Here is a 5,874-nt window from a genome sequence, read left to right as displayed (position 1 = left end):
AAATCTACCACAAAAAATCCCCACGGGAGTGGGAGAAATAGTCTTTCCCCAGGGAGGATCAGCCTAATTGGTTTTCCAGTCTCAAGTGGTTAGCCCTGAAATTACATACATATAATCAGTACTAAACAGACTCAGAGGGCTGAATTGTGTGTGTGTGTGTGTGTGTGTGTAGGGCAAATGTCTCCATAAAATAACATTTTGTCAAAGAGCAGCAAGTCAGTAATGCATGAATTAGAATCCTTTTGAAGTCCAGATATACTTTACAATTGAGAGTGAAAAGCCAATGGAGCTAGACTATGGAGAATACACACACACACACACACACACACACGTATGTATATATATATATACTATATAAAATATTATATTTTATATTATATTTATGCAATATAATATATTTATTTAAATATAATATATTTATATAAATATAATAAGACGTATATTTATATAATATATTATATAATATATTATATTTGTATACAATCTATTACATTTAATTTTATATATAATAAAGAAAAAGAGGCCAGAAATTTGAGAGGGAGTGGGTGGAATGGGGACATGGAATTGGATAGAGAAGGGGAGGAGAAATAATGTAAATATATTTTAAATATAAAGTAAATGTAAAAATATCCACATGACTAGAGACTGGGAAAGGTGTGAGTAGGAGGGCAGGGAGAGATGGTCTGCAGGCGAAGGGAGCGCTGGACATAAAGCATAACTTTCAATGCTCTGTAGCTTGATGGGGATCTGTGGTGGAAAACAGCTCTGTATTGAAATAGGTAGTAGAGAGACCTCTAATGCTCCTGGCATGCATGATCTTAGTTCTAGGTGACAGATATGCCAGCCACTCTGCTTTGATTATTAATTATACTGGGCATGCCATGTGTGATTAATGTGCGTCAACTAAAAACTTTGAATCAAAGTTTGTTGCGCCCGCCCGTATTTAGGAAGTAGCTAGTGGTACAGTTGAGGGTGTTTCCTGCTGTAGTGGGCGGGAGTTAGCCAGCTAGGAAGCGGAGAAAGCCAGCAGCCACTTGAGCACGGAGAGGCGCCAAACTGGGGTGAAAAGGCCACATTCAATCCCACTGTGCACCTCGACCTGCTACCAACATTGTTGTTCACAAGGGACGTTCGCTTAGGGAAGCTTCCCCGTTACCTTCAGCTCAGTGGAAAACTCCTGACACTCCTGAGTTCCATTTTCTGTTGCCAAGATGAAGGTTAAAAATTACACACACAGGGCGTACAGCATCCCTTCCGTGGCAGCTGTACCAAGGCACATTTAAAGAGATCACTGAAGAGACACTGGGGGGTGTTTGCAGATGCCTTCATAAAATAACATCTTGTCGGAGAGCAGCGAGTCAGTAACGCCTGAATTAGAATCCTCTCGAAGTCCAGATGTATTTCACAATTGAGAGTGAGAAATTGCTTCCAGGAAAGCCAAGGGAGGGAGGCTGTGGAGTAATTTTTGAGAGGCGAATTCTGTAGGAGTCAAAGTGCCCATTAGAAGAGTGTTTGAAAAGCTGGAAATCATAAATTAGCTTTAGGAAGCCTCGGAAGCCGGCTTGAACTTTGCCGTTTGCGTTACCGCATCTCCACTTCATCAAAGCCTCATAACACAAATGCAGAAATCTGTAAAGAAGACCCTTGAACAGTGAGGCAAGCCACAGTGGTGCTCCTTTGGTTCACAATGAAACTGTGCCAGACAATTGGCTACTGGCATTGTGAACAGCTTCCTCCTGTGTGTTTATTCCCCAGGACGCATCCTCACCAGGGCCTGAGTCTCAGAGACAGCTGTGCTACACAATCGGTGTCCTACATAGGTTTGAATGATGCTTCGGTGGCTATTCCAGGATCAATCTTGTTTACTTTAGCCTCATGGCTAAATTGACTCCCAGCAGGACTCCCTCAGAGGAGCTGTGAAAGCTTTGTCCAGAGCAAATCTTACCCTGCCCCCCAACCCCCAATCAGGGCCATGGGGTCCAGACTGAATAGTTTCAGGCATTGGCAGAAGGGCTGCATGAGACCTTAAGGTCACCGTTGGAACAATTCCTTTCCTCTTGTCAACGGGGAATTAAGGCTAGGTGTGGGATAGAAGTCCCCCATGAACTTTCACTGACCCCAGCTTTAGTTGTCTTTTTAGTGGCATTCTATTTGATTATCTTAGAGGCCCAGAGCAGTGTAATTATGTCCACCTTAGAGTTGAAAATTTGAAGTACAAGGAAAGTCATAATCTGTCCAATATATTTCTCTTCAACATCGCCTTTTTAGGGTCATTGTTGGGAGTTTGGGGATGTTTGAGCACATTGTGAACCCCAAGATTGTGAACTGAAAAAACCTGGTGGTATGGCTCAGCCCAGCACACACCTTTAATCCAAGAGCTTTCTGTTTAATGTAGACAGGTTGTTGTGGTGCGGCTCAGCCTTCCTCAGCACACACCTCTCATCCAAAGAGCTTTCTGTAAGCAGGAGTAAATAAAGTCAATGATAGGTCAAGATGTTGAACAAGTAGCCATCTGACAGGGAGAAAGAAAGGAAGGTCATTGAGTTTAGACAGGTTGATAAGACAATGGGTTTATAAGCCTTTTCCTCTGCGGATGTCGGTAGAGTAGGAAGGTCAGTCAGCTGGGTACTTTCTCTGCCTCTCTGTGCTAGCAGGCTATTACCAAAGCATCTGGCTTCTGAATCTTCATTTGGATATATGTATGTGTGTGTGACAATTTACCAAAGGCACACTCACCTTGGACTTGGACATCAGCTTTTGAGTTCTTTTGTTTTTGATAAATGGGATATTTTTGTGGCCTGGTATTAAAAACACAGTTAAGAGACTGAAAATGTTTTAAGAAAACACGGAGGGTTACTACAGTTCAGACTTGTTTTCTAAATCTCTAAGAATTGGAGTGATTTGGAGCTAAGATGAAATATTTGAGCAAGGTGGTGGTAGCCCATGCTTTTAATCCCAGCAAAGACAGGCAGATCTCTATAAGTGAGTTGTTTTTTAGATTCTAGAGTTACTATGAATGCTTTAATCCCAGCACTAGAGAGGTGCACGTTTTTAATCTCAGTGCTTGGGAGGCACAGGCAGGCAAATAAGAATTACAGTGATCTAAATTTAAAAGCCACTTGCAAAAGGCAACCTGAAATTCAAAGTGACTGTCCTTTGTGATCTAAAAATAAATACACCAAACCTTGAAATTATATATTATAAAGAGAAAGGGGAATATAGGCACATTTATCCACTAACATATTGTTTTTTCAAAAATTCAAAAGAAAAATTTAAAAATTTCAATAGAAAGAAAATAGTTTTTCTGTTGCCCCCCCCCAAAAAAAAATTTTTGCCCTAGGAAAGATATAACCAGCCAAAAAATTAAACCCCCAGAGTTAGGGATGAGGAAGGGATCTGTATTTATTTTTCCAAGACAATAAAAGCACCCAACCAAGGAATCCAGAGACCACTGGACAAATGAAACATCTGAAGAAAAGGGACTGATCATCAAGAGAAAATGTCCCAAGAAACAGAGCAAAGCAGATGGTCAAGTGGCACCGCCCACCTCCAGCTCATCTCTGCGGCCCTCTACAGACAGAGTGGCAAATGCTCTTTTGTGGTCCCAATTCAATTAAAAATTAAAGCTGGCTTTGGTGATGGAGCATGGCTCTCTCCTTCTCTAAACTCACACGTGCTTGGCAAAGGGAAATCCCAAATCTCTGTCTCATATCGGAAGAGCCTCCTGGTAAATAAGGAACTATTCTCGTACCACTAATCTCATAATCTTTTGGTTTTCATTTGACTCTCTGAAGATATTATGTCATATATATATATATATATATGTGTGCGTGTATAAATATGTATATATGTATGTGTATGTGTATATGTATACATATATATGATCATCATGCATATTTAAACTTTCTGTCATGATACTATAATCACACAGAGTACTAATTAATTCCAGATATAAGCTTCACCTAGCTTCCTGTACATGTTTTTGGGTTACAGTCTGAAGCAAGTAACTAGGAACAAAGTTTGTACCTTGGATGTATAATAAATCGAGGTCCTCAAACCTTTCTGAGATCTGCCTAATACAGCATTTAAAATATTTAGGTTTTCTGCCATTCCTAACAGTAGTAACATTTTAGGTTTTCAAGAAGATGAAGGGGCACACAATGATGAGTCCATCTGGGTTGTAGTAATCCTACCACTGGATAAAGTTTTACTTTTTTATTTAGACAAAAAGGGGGATATAGGAATAATAGAAAAAAAGGTAGATTATTAAATCTACACTTATATATCTTTGTATATTGATGCAAAATTAAGGTTACATTAATTATATTTGGTTATGTTGGTATACAAAATTAAGGTTATACTTGGTTACATTGTATTTTGAATACTGATACAAAATTATGGTTACATTTTGATTACAACATATTCCTTTAAGGTATTGTACCTATGTAACTCTTAAAAATGCAATGTGAAGTTCTAGTCCTTTTGAAAGCTACTGTTACAAATTGTTTAGGACAATTAAGAAATGAAAGTTAATAGGCAATCACACTTGCAGTTTTGTTTGATACTAGTTTAGTTAATTGCAGCTATTTTCTAAGTTGATCAGACAAGCTACATTTGCCAATTCACGTTTACTGAGATAGTTCAATGGTCTTCAAAAGCATCATCGATCTGTAGAATATGGCATGTTTTACTGGCTGGTTTTGTGTGTCAACTTAACACAAGCTGAAGTTATCACAGAAAGAGGAGCCTCCCTTGAGGAAATGCCTCCATGAGATCCAGCTGTAAGGCATTTTCTCAATTAGTGATCAAGGGGGAAGGGCCCAGCCCATTGTGGGTGGTGCCATCCCTGGGCTGGTAGTCTTGGGTTCTATAAGAAAGGAAGCTGAGCAAGCCAGGGGAAGCAAGCCAGCAAGCAGCATCCCTCCATGGCCTCTGCATCGGCTCCTGTCTCCAAGTTCCTGTTCTGTGTGAATTCCTGTCCTGACTTCCTTTGGTGATGAATAGCAACATGCAAATGTAAGCCGAATGAATCCATTCCTTCCCAACTTGCTTTCTAGTCATGATGTTTTGTGCAGGAATACAAACCCTGACTACAACACCTGTTTTATTAATTTAAGACTTTTTAAAAACAATGAGACATGTCAGCTCCTGGCAGCACCCCTATTCTAGTTCAAAGAAGATGATGAGCAGTGAAAAATCATTCTATGGAGTTTGCTTCAAATCTGGCAAGCTGCCACTGGCCAAGCAATTGCTCTTGCTTCACCCACTGACAATATGGTGTCCAAGCCGTGGATAAGCAGGATGCAAAGAAAACTGACTACCAGACTCTGTCAGGACAAGGTAAAGATGTCTTTCATAATTCCTGCTTCACAGAAAAATCTGTTAGATAATCTGGGACAGTGCTCCAATACTGCAGAGGAGTCTTGGGTGACTGTCCTGGTGTCCACAGTTATGTCTACAGTTCTGTTAGCTGCTTGCTCTGCACTTCCTGTTTATTCAGGTAATATTTATCCTTATCAGGTCTCTGGTGGGGTTGAAGACTAGATAGTTATAGTTAGGCTTAAGTTGTTTAGGATTTAAGAAAAAATTTAAAGTCTATAGTATGTTTTTAGGTTGATAAATGCATGTTATGCTAGAAATTGAGTGGGGCACAGAACTTTGGACTCACCAAGATCAGACTGACAGTTGAGTACTCTTGCCAAATACAAATGGACTGGCCATTGTGAATGTAATTCTTACCTGAGCTAATATAGTTTACTGATTTTAGAGAAAGAGTCTTTTATTTAGACAAAGGGGGAATGTAGCAGAATATTTGATCACACTGTGAATCCCAAGACTGTGAACTGGCAGAATCTTGTTGCGGTCTGGCTCAAC

This window comes from Mus musculus, chromosome 13, assembly GCF_000001635.26.
Source record: "Mus musculus strain C57BL/6J chromosome 13, GRCm38.p6 C57BL/6J".
Classification (NCBI taxonomy): Eukaryota; Metazoa; Chordata; class Mammalia; order Rodentia; family Muridae; genus Mus; species Mus musculus.
Note: the sequence above shows the minus strand (reverse complement) of the source record.